Here is a 12,367-nt window from a genome sequence, read left to right on the forward strand (position 1 = left end):
CATTTTTGTCTTTAGGTCGTGGGTCACCATTTCGACCATCCAATATGTGTATAAATATATATTTTAGCAATAAATAATGCTTTAGATATGTTATATGTATTATTATATATTTAATTTATATTTTTAATTCAATTTTTACTTTTTCTTATTTATAAAAATACAAAAAACCAGAACACAGAAAATCAGTCAAAAACCACAGCTCTACCACCCATAATCACTTATGCGGAAAGTAGCCTGCAAGTACTTATTTTAACAAGTAATTAATCATCAAACATGAACTAAAGAGGTTTCCATTTTAATGATTTTGTCACTTTCACTCTGTTTGATATGAATTTTAAGCTCTATATATAGAGCTTAAAATTCATATCAAACAGAGTGAAAGTGACAAAATCATTAAAATGGAAACCTCTTTAGTTCCTGTTTGATGATTAATTTATATTTTTAATTCAATTTTTACTTTTTCTTATTTATAAAAATACAAAAAACCAGAACACAGAAAATCAGTCAAAAACCACAGCTCTACCACCCATAAGCACTTATGCGGAAAGTAGCCTGCAAGTACTTATTTTAACAAGTAATTAATCATCAAACATGAACTAAAGAGGTTTCCATTTTAATGATTTTGTCACTTTCACTCTGTTTGATATGAATTTTAAGCTCTATATATATAGAGCTTAAAATTCATATCAAACAGAGTGAAAGTGACAAAATCATTAAAATGGAAATCTCTTTAGTTCCTGTTTGATGATTAATTTATATTTTTAATTCAATTTTTACTTTTTCTTATTTATAAAAATACAAAAAACCAGAACACAGAAAATCAGTCAAAAACCACAGCTCTACCACCCATAAGCACTTATGCGGAAAGTAGCCTGCAAGTACTTATTTTAACAAGTAATTAATCATCAAACATGAACTAAAGAGGTTTCCATTTTAATGATTTTGTCACTTTCACTCTGTTTGATATGAATTTTAAGCTCTCTCTCTCTCTCTCTCTCTCTCTCTCTCTCTATCTATCTATATATATATATATATATATATATCCAGGAACATTCTTTTAGATAGATGGTGGGACATTATAGGCATCGCCGCGTGGGTGCAGAGATATTCATGAGCCTGGATAGGCAATATCAATGTTTTCAACCCACCATTGACCTGGTCGGTCGAACCGTTCAAATCGTCACCCGATCAGGATTCCGAGTCTGGTTCAATCAAGATCCACCAGATGGTCAAAAATTATTATTATTATTGTTATTATTATTATTATTATTATTATTATTATTATTTATTATTATTATTATTATTATTATTATTATTATTATTATTATTATTATAAGATAAACAAACAAAAATAGACATGGAACAAATATAAACTAACTAAAGTTATACACCGAACTTACGAACTAAACTGGCATTCAAAGAGGAACAAACGAAAAAACAGAAGGTAAAACAGATATGCACAAAAAATCTATTAATCAAAACACAAACCCTAGAAACCCTAAAATCCCGTATGAAACCAAGTGAAGTGAACAAGGATAAACATCAAAATGTTAAACAAAACCAACTTACCGTCTTCTTCCTCATCATCTTCGTCAACATCGCCCCTCTCTTCATCATCAACTGCTTCTACATCCCCAACTTCCCTCTCGTCTTCCTCCTCTTCAACCTCCTCTGAAAAAATAAACAAAGAGAGAAATGAGGCAAACACGGGGAAAACAAATGAAATGAATCACCAGATTTAAAGAAAACAACAGATGAAAACACTCCGAAGATCTCTACCTTCGTCGTCAGACACCACAACTCTACCACCCATGTTTTACAAGAGAAAATCAGTCAAAAACCGAACCCTAGCTAACGGAGAGTGCTTAGAACCAATAAGAAAATCTGCACGAAAACTAGAATAGAAAAAATTATATACTAGGGAGTAGAGAGAAAGGGAAAAAGATGGGTGGTTGGAGACAAAGTGGAGGGTCGAGATAGTGGGAGAGCTGATAAACGGAAGATCGAGGGGAAGAAGATGATGAACAATGCTTTTTGGGCGTGAGGGTATTTTAGGCATTATAAAAATTTATCAGGGACTGGGCATGAGGGTACTTCTTCCCCAAATTTTTACCAAACACCCATAAATATTTAAAAACCACTTAATGTGTGGTCCCATGTCTTAAAATAAGTACCTATTAAAAGAAGTATTTCTTTTAAGTGTTCTCAAACACTACCTTAATATAATTGAACAAAATCTTTCAATAACACCAGTAATTTAGACATGTAGTGGATCAAGTTCTTCATTGGTGGAATGTTTGTAAAAGATATACTCAAGTGAATCAAATTAGTTGCATCACTCCGTCTATTGGACCATATGGAAAGAAAGATGTAAACGTATATATGAAGGTAAGAGTTCTTCGTCCTTATTACTTATAGAAAATATTAAGAAATGGTTGAGTGACATCAATGCTCTTACTAATGATCCTCTAAAAGCTTCAAAACAAAACAAATACAGACGGGTTAGTTAGAAATTTCCAAGTAATTTTGCTTACAAGATGAATGTGGATGGGGCTTGTCATGGCAATCCTAGTGAAAGAAGAGGTGGGGGTTTACTTAGAAACACTTTTGGTACTCTCATATTTGCTTTTCACTGTTATTGTTAGTGTCGAGTATGTAGAGGTATTTCTATCTTTGTGCTTGTGTTTAGGTGCTGATGTGTATGTTTATGTTAGATTTAATGTCTCTAACTTAAGTAGGGACATATGTGACTTTTTCATATTATTTTAGTAATATAAAATACATCTAGTCAAATGGGAGAGTGTGCTTTTTCTCTCATTTGAACTAGAATCTTTTCTCCTTGTTTCTCTTCAGCTCTTCTCCTTTCTCTCTTTCTCTCATTCTCTCATTCTCTCTCTCTTCCTTGACTGTTATCAGTCTAATAGGCAGACCGAACATTAACATGGTATCAGAGCCAAACTGAGCAAATTGGATCTGCCCAGAATTTTGTTATCTGCGCACCCAACCTAGGGTTTTCTCTTGTTTTCTTTGCTATCAGCTAGAGATAAAGGAAAGTACTGAAAAGGAGTGATCGTTCTCTTCCCTTGGAGGTTTCTATGCCTCCAGTTGTGGTGTTTGTGGTCGGTTGCTACAGTTTCTAAGAAGCCCTCTCCTAATCGATGAAGAGAAGAGGGTTGATTTATGTGGTGCAATGGTGTCTTGTGTGGTCTGATTTTCAGGTGATCAAGTAAGAGGTTTTATGCATTTTTTCTTGGTGTGAATCAAATGAGAAGTCTATTTCAGACTGTATGGTGGGATTTCAGATTATAGTGCTAGGGTTTGTTCACCCTTTAGTGTGATTTGAAGGAGGGGTGTTCCTTAAACAGTATTATGAAGTTTCAAACAGTGGGGACAATTTGTAGTAGTAGTAAGTGTTGAAATCAGTTTGTAATGTGATCTAGTGTGCAATTTGCCGAATTCAGTAATATCATAATTCAACAATGGGGACAACAGTGATAGCAAGGCTAGTGTCGTGGTCTCTACTAACTACTTGAATGTTCAAATGACATCCATTAAACTGAATGGAGAAAGTTATGTACCTTGGGCCAAACTTGTAGAAGTCTTTCTTAAGGCAAAGAAGAAGGTGAATCACATAAGGGATGAAAAACCTTTCATCGATTCTCATGAGTATGATAAATGGGAGCAGGCAGATGCACAGATCATCACATGGTTATGGAATAGTATGAAACTCAAGATTAGTATAAATTTTATGTTTCTTGATACGGCCAAAGAAGTGTGGGACCATGCTAAGAAGTATTTGAGTCAATAAAACACAACCAGAGCATATTAGTTGTAATAGGAATAGTTTAATCTACAACAAGGTAATCAAAGTCTTGAGGAGTACTATGCTAGCATGAGAAACATTTGTAATACATTGAATGTTTATCACCCCCTCACTTCTGATGTCAAAATTCAGCAACAACAAAGATAACAACTTGATGTGACTCGATTTTTGGTGGGGCTAAAATCTGAATATTAACCAATGCGGGCTTAGGTACATGGAGGGTCAGCTCTCCCTTCCTTAGAAGAGGTGTTTGCTCAACCTAGGAGGATTTCCATTGGATCTATCGAAAATCCTAATATTTTCGATAGATTAGCCCTAGTAGTATCCAAAGGCTGTAGTGTTAGAGTTGGAGCTCGAGGAGCTCAGTCTGGAGATAGTGGTAGTAGTGGACCGACATATGGCTGAAGTAGTGGTAGTGGTCCTACATATAACCGTGGTGGTGATCGTATTGGAGGTCGAGATTCAGGGGGAGCCCATGGCAGAGAACATAGTTCAAGTCCAAGGAGGTGTACACACTGTGGTATGGATGGACATACCATTAATTATTGCTATGACTTGCATGGTCTACCTTCAACTTGGGCCAATCATGACATGATTAGTGACAGTAGCTTTAGACAGGAGAGCCATTTAGCCAATCAAGTACTTCATACATCCATAGATGTTACTGGGAAGGAGATGATGAGTATTTCCCGTAATGAGTATGAGAGGATAATGCAAATTACATCTCAACAAAACACAACCACTCTCGCACACTCAGGTATGGTTTGTCTGGCATCTATACATCATCCCTGGATTATTGATTCTAGAGCCTCTGATCACATTACTGGAACTTTAAGTGTGTTTTCTTCCCTCTCTTATTGCCCAACATCACAATCTCTTACCCTTGCTAATGGTTTCACATCTTAGCAAAACACGACCACTCCCGCACACTCAGGTATGAATTGCTTGACATCTACACCCCATCTCTAGATTATTGATTCTAGAGCCTCCAATCACATGACTGGAACTACAGGTGTTTTCTTCCCTCTCTTATTGCTCAACATCACAATCTCTTACCCTTGATAATGGTTTTACATCATCCATTTGTGGTGTTAGTAATGTTGGCATGGACCCTGTATCCCTATCCTCAGTTTTGTATGTCTCTAAATTTACCTTTAATCTTATGTTTGTTAGTAAGTTGACCAAGTCTCTTAATTGTTCCATTACCTTTTACCATTTTTTGTGTATTTTTTAGGATCTCAAGGCGGGGATGAAAATTGGTGCAGGGAATGAAGCTGGTGGATTGTATTATCTTGATGGTGGTGGAAGTACGTCAACAACTCTCCAATCATCCCTCTCTCCTCTCTAGTGGCACTAACGATTTGGTTCCTTCATTGAGTCATCTTTCTGTTTTGGATTATGAGTCGTGTCAATTGGGGAAATGTCATCGTGTTCCCTTTAATCCTAGAGTTGATAATCGTGTATCGAGTCCTTTCTCTTTGGTTCATTCAGATGTTTGGGGTCCTTATAAAGTGATGTCATACAATTGATATAAATATTTTGTCATTTTTGTTGATGATTATTCAAAGATGATGTTGCTCTATTTAATGAAAGAAAGAAGTGAATTGTTTACCATTTTCCAAAAGTTTTATGTTGAGATTCACAACCAATTTGGTGTTTACATTAAAATTTTTCGTTCTGATAATGGCCATGAATATCTCTCTTCATCATTTCAAGACTACCTAGACCAATATGGCATTATCCATCATACTTCATGTACCTACACCCCACAACAAAATAGAGTGGCTGAGAGAAAGAGTCGTCACCTATTGGAAATAACTCGGTCCCTCATGCATCACAAGAATGTTCCCAAATCCTTTTGGAGTGATGTAGTGTTTACTTCCTGCTTCTTGGTTAATCGGATGCCCACATCTATCCTTGATGGCCATGCCCCATTCACCACATTGTTTCCTACCTTGTTTTCGTTTCCTCTCTCTTATCGAGTTTTTGGATGTGTTTGTTTTGCTCATAATCTGGGGGCAGGAATGGACAAGTTAGATGCACAGTCTATTAATTGCATCTTCCTTGGCTATCCCCGGACTCAAAAAGGGTATAAGTGTTATCACCCTAGCTCTCAACATTTCTTTGTATCTATTCTTCTTGGGGTCCGGTGATGTTTCTTCCTCCTCATCACCTCCTCCCCTTCTTCTTCTAGTTGTGGATTCTGTTCCCCTTGTTCCCGTAGTGACCAAGCCTTTGCCTCCGGTGCCACCACCTGTTGAACGACCACAGATTCATCACATGTATACACATCGCCCACATGTACTGGCACCACTTCTAGCTTCATCATCGTCGACAGATCCGGTAGCTGTTACCACACCAACCTCGACCCCAGTATCTGATCTTGATCTTCTCATTACCTTGTGGAAAGGTAAGCTCAGTTGTACCATTCATCTTATTTCTAATTATGTTTCACTGACTCACCTTTCCACTTCCCATTACCAATTTATTTCTTTGTTATCCTCTGTTGTTATACCTAAGGATGTCCAAGAAGCCCTTGCCTCTCTAGGATGGTGTCGTGCGATGGAAGAAGAACTATCAGCTCTGGCTCATAATCATACATGAGAACTCACCACTCTTCCTCCTAATAAGCAGACTGTTAGCTGTAAGTGCATTTATACGGATAAGTACTTACCTGATGGTAGTGTAGAGTGACTAAAAGTTAGATTAATTTCCAAAAGGTATTCCCAAACCTATGGTATTGATTACATGGAGACTTTCTCCTCGATTGCTAAGATTGGTTCAATCCGTGTTGTGATTTCTCTTGTTGCGATGTATGATTGGCCCCTCTATCAGCTTGATATAAAAAATGCCTTCTTGCATGGTGATATGCTCGATGAGGTCTATATGGAGCAACCATTGGAGTTTGTTGCTTAGGGGGAGGAAGGTAAGGTGTGCTGACTACTGAAGGCCATATATGGGCTTAAACAATCTCCTTGAGCATGGTTTGGCAGATTTAGTGAGGTAGTAAAGAAGTTTAGTATGAAACAATGCCAAGTTGACCATTCTGTCTTTAGTTATGACTCTCAAGCAGGGAAGATTCTATTAGTAATGTATGTAGATGATATTGTCATTATTGGGAATGATAAGATGGGCATTGACAGGTTGAAGATCTTTCTGCAGGAACATTTTCAGACAAAGGACCTTGGTAAATTGAAGTATTTCTTGGGGATAGAAGTAGCAAGGTCCAAGCATGGTATTAACTTGTGTAAGAGGAAATATGTTCTTGATTTGCTTGAAGAAACAGGTTTGTTAGGTGCTAAATCAGTTAAAACTCCTATGGAAACAAACACTAAGCTGAGCAGTGATATGGGTGAAGTGTTTGAAGACCCTGACAGATACTGGCGACATTGGTAAGTCAGTTCATGCAGAAACCTCTAGTTCCACATTGGGATGTGGTTATAAGGATTGTAAGGTATTTAAAGGGGACTCCTAATCGTGGTTTGATATACAGAAGTGGTGGGAAACTTTTAATAGAAGGATATACTGATGCTGATTGGGCCAATTTTGTATCTGATAGGAGATCTTCCACAGGTTATTGCACTTTTCTTGGGGATAATTTGGTGACATAGAAAAGCAAGAAGCAGACAGTTGTGGCAAGAAGCAGTGCAGAGGTAAAATATAGAGCTATAACACATACTACTTGAGAATTAGTGTGGCTGAGGAACCTTCTATAGGAGATGTGATACACTATTGATACTTCAATGAAGATCTACTGTGACAATCAGGCCGCAGTTCACATTTCCTCTAATCCAGTGTTTCATGAGAGAACTAAACACATAGAGGTTGATTGTCACTTCGTTAGAGAGAAGGTGCTAAGTGGAGTGATAGACATTGCATATGTCAACACAGGGAACCAGTGGGCATATTTGTTTACTAAAGGGTTGAGTCAGGGGAGAGTGGACTACATATGTAACAAGCTGGGATTATATGATATATACTCTCCAACTTGAGGGGGAGGGTTAGTGTCAAGTATGTAGGGGTATTTCTGTCTTTGTGCTTGTGTTTAGGTGCTGATGTGTAAGTTTATGTTAGATTTAATGTCCCTAACTTAAGTAGGGGCATATGTGACTTTTTCACATTATTTTAGTAATATAAAATACATGTGGCCAAATGGGAGTGTGCTTTTTCTCTCATTCGAACCAGAATCTTTTCTCCTTGTTTCTCTTCTACTCTTCTCCTTTATCTATTTCTCTCCTCTCTTCTCTCTTTCTTCCTTGACTGTTATCAGTCTAACAGGCAGACCAAACACTAACAGTTACTATGATCAGTCTACTTCTATTCAAGCAAAATTTCTATCTTTGTATGATGGTCTAAGCTTATATTTGCAAAGAGGCTATAAAGAGATTAAGGTTGAAAGTGATAGCATGATAATTATTGACATTCTAATGGGTAGATCGTATTATCCTTGGAATTCTGTTTACATCTTGCACAGGATTAAGAACTTAATGAAAAGAATGAATTTTAGGTGGGCCCATATCTTACGAGAGGGAAATCGCCGTGCTGATCTCCTAGCTAACAAAGGAATTGATGAAAGATGCATACTTAAAGTGATCAATGGTAATTCCCAAATTCCTAGAGATTTGGTTCACTTTGTTCACGAAGATAATTTGGGTTTGCCTATCCTTAGAATTAATTAGGTTTTGTTAGACTTTTTTTTTCTTTATTTTTCTTTGTGTGGGCTTGAGAGGGTGAGGGAGATCTATGTATGCTTGGGTTATGGGGAAGGCAGGCTAAGTCCTCCCCTGTTATTACAAATTTTCCTTTTGAAAATGGTTAATAAAATTTAAGATAATCACCCCTCAACCTGGAGTAAAGTTTGGGGTTAAAAAAACACCAATAATTTAGACATAAAAAAGAAGAGTATTTTGTATTCAGTACCTAATTGAAAGGCAATATTTGGGACATTTGTCCAGCATTCAACATCAAACAATAAAAAAGAAAAGGAAAACATTAGTCGTTACTATATATGGTAGGGCTGCACTATGCGATTGTATTTTGATTGGACTGAGGATCATTTTAATTCTATAGTATTGATCAAAATCCGTGTTAGTGTTGCCTTCAAATCTAAGAATATTGCTTGGCCATCGGCTTATCTCTGACAGGTTTGAATATCTATTACCCCCCCTTTTTTTAGAAGCTATTTATTAAGGCAATGCACTTATCCGGATAAGCGTTTTCGAGATAAATAAAGTAATGACTGTTTTAACCATTAAAAGCCATTATTATAAGGAGTACTTTTGTCTAGTCCTAATATTGGCAATTTTCTCCCCACCCATCTGGGAGATGGGTAAATGATACCCAAGAAAAATGAATTTCCCATGGACCTCGTATAAATATGAAAAAAGAACATGGATGAATATATTGGCCAATGAAAATCAAAATCCTATTGACTGATTCCCCCTCCCACCTCTCTCAACATCCGAAAAATGAAGAGACCCTTAATGTTTTCAATGTAATACCTCATCTCTGTAATGTAATGTAACAAAACAAAGAAGATTTAGTTGATTAACTAATAAATACGATTTCACATTCTTAATAATACGTAGAAATAACAAGAATACTGTTATAGGGATGTCAGTGGATTGGGTTAAATGGTAAATCCAACTTGGGGGGAGGGGTCGGGCTTTTCGGGTTTAAGGTCAGGATAGGATTTTGATCCTTCAACCTGTGAGTCAGGTTCATGTTGGGTTAGGGTCAGGTTGCCCCGACTCGTTGCTGGAGCGAAGCAGCTAACATACCAACTTCAACTTAAATTAATGATTATTGATAATATATATATATATATATATATATTATAAAAATGCAATTGAAAGGCTATGGGTGATGGATCTGGTTGGGTCATTATTGGGTTAAACCCTATAAGATCGATTCTGGTTCAAAAAATGCTCATTATTTAGTTGGGTCGGTCAAGGTTCGGGTTGAAGTATTGTAGGGTCGGGGGTTATGGTTGAGGTAAACCCATCACCCATGCCGATCCTGATCCGTTAACATCTCTAAATATTAAATATTGGAAGAAAATGTTGAACAAAAAATTAAGACAAAAAATAGAAGACAACCCTTGGTCATTCCTCCCATGCCAATGCCATAGCCCAAAATTCCACCAGCAGTATCAGATTTCAACTCGAGCATCATTAAAAGGGTATCTCTGATGTCCGCGATACATAATAGAAAACCCAACTTGTGATGAGAATTACAATTCCTGCAACCGTGGTCACAGGACTCCCATGCGATCCCCCAAGGCCAAGACCCAATGAAAAACAAACAGAAATAAATTCAGAACATAACGAAAATGGTATTTCTATTTCAACTGTTGGTTTGTCATCTGTGTTTCATTGGTGGGTGAAGGGAATCCTGTGTCACAGGAGATGTGCCATGACTTTTGGGTCTTGGCCTTTCAACAGGGCACAGTAGCAAGGTATGTTTTTAGTTGCTCCATCAGTGCCAAAAGACACTCCCTTTGCACAAACAAAAAGAACAAAAAAATAAAAAAAATCTTGCCCCCAATAACTCACAAGGTCATTAATTCATGCATCTGTTTCCAAAACATCAGAATCTAGCTTCCGTATTTTCAAATTTCAAGGGGACCAACCTCCTGGTCCTCTCTCGAGTATAGGTTGGCTTTTGTGTCTAAATTACAATTTTTAATTGGATTAAAACTTTACAAAGTTTTGAAATTATTCAGAAGGAGACATCATAAGAAGTGAAAAGAAGTGGCTTTGTCAATTCTAAGAAAGAATATATCCCACCCATTTTGGTCCCACCTAGTTTTAGGTTTCATTAAACTAAACTTAGATGGTAGTAGTGAAGGAAATCCATGTTTGTCAGGTATAGGAAGAGCCCTTAGGGATGATGAAAGTCAAATTATTGCATTGTATTCTGGTTCTATTGGATGGGGGAACTCTCTTAAAGCTGAAATATTGGCTGTCTTGAAAGGTTTAAAAAGAGCTCAAGAGTTAAATATCAGAAAATTGATAGTGGAAGGTGATTCTAAGTTGACTATAAATTGGTTGATGAAGGATATTTTTAGTCTGTGGAAGTTTCTGAATGAAAAAAAGAAAGTTAGACATCTCACCCAAAATATGGAAGTCAAGTTTTAATGGATAAAGAGGTGTGTCAACTCCTTGGCCAAATAAGGGGTGGGAAGAATTAATTTCTTCTGGACAACATTGTAATCTGAATTGCTTTCTTGGGAGGGTTAAGAATTTGTACCTCTCCTTTTGTAGCTTTTCTATTATTATCTTTTAATAAAAGTCTCTGTTATCTATAAAAAAAAAAAAAACAAAAGATTTATCACCCAAAACTGTTAAGAAATCTGCAATGGATCTCAAGATACAGCTCATTTTGAATGCCATATGATTCAGTGTCGTTGAGATCACATAAAATTTGTTCCCTGAATGAATTGGGAATTGTCTGCTTGTGTGGCCTTTTGATCTACATGAGATGAGCAATCAGCTGCAGCTGCAGTTGGGCTACCCATGTTGGGAATGGGAGCTTCTTATTGCAATAGTTGCATTGCCAGTCTCAGGTTATCATTTCTCATACAGGGTCTTCAACCAGTGTATTTCGGATTAGAGAATTCATAATAATTTCCACTTGGTAAAGGATCAAACATTGGATATCGATGCATATCGATATGATTGATACTCTTTATTTATTTTAGGTTAATCAGCCTAACAGGATACATTCTATCTTCCCAAACTTTCAAAACCCTACAAGACACACATTAATGGAAAAGGTGAGAGAATTGTCAGAATTAGCTAATAAGAACCACATAAGATGCCCATTTTTGTGGAGCGTATGCCTAGAGATCAAGAGAAGATAATGTCATCTTAGGCTCTTAAGGGTAGGGATCTGCGACCAGCATAACGCTCCCAACATGCCACTGCTCCAGTCCCCACGAGCCCACTCTGTTGCTAGCTGGTCTAAGGCCAGTACAGACTGTAAGGATTGAAAAAGACGACCTAGACCTGCTAAGTGAACACGCTAGAAACAAATGGAAGGTGGGGACGGATGTCTTACTGGAATCAAAACAACACCAGTAATCCATACAACGCTGCCTGCCCCAAGCCGATAAAGTCTGTAGACTATTTGAATAATGAATAAACTCATGAGGGCCAATGGCGATGGCCCCAATAGCCGCAGCAGGGCAGGCTGTCCAAGTTGTAAATGCCTGGGCAATGTCACGGAGTTCACATCAATCCCACAGCACATCCCAACTGTGTCCTTTCAGCGTTACATGCTGTCATGTTCTGAATTTGGGTAGAATACATGGATAATCAAACTTCTTTATTTAAGGAAAAAATTCCCAGGAAGCTGTGTCACTTAGAAGCTTAGATTAGACAGAAAGGACCCATGATTATTTGTGTAATCTAACATTCTGATTTGTGCAGATCATTCCTTCCTGATTGTGGGGATGGTTGGGGCTCCTGAAACTAGACAAACAGTTGGTTTACTGACTGAGTATTCTGTGAAGAATTCCGCTTTAGACGATGCACTACTGAG

This window comes from Nelumbo lutea, chromosome 1 (genome assembly GCF_056320005.1).
Source record: "Nelumbo lutea isolate HS-2025 chromosome 1, American lotus-T2T, whole genome shotgun sequence".
NCBI classification, from domain to species: Eukaryota; Viridiplantae; Streptophyta; class Magnoliopsida; order Proteales; family Nelumbonaceae; genus Nelumbo; species Nelumbo lutea.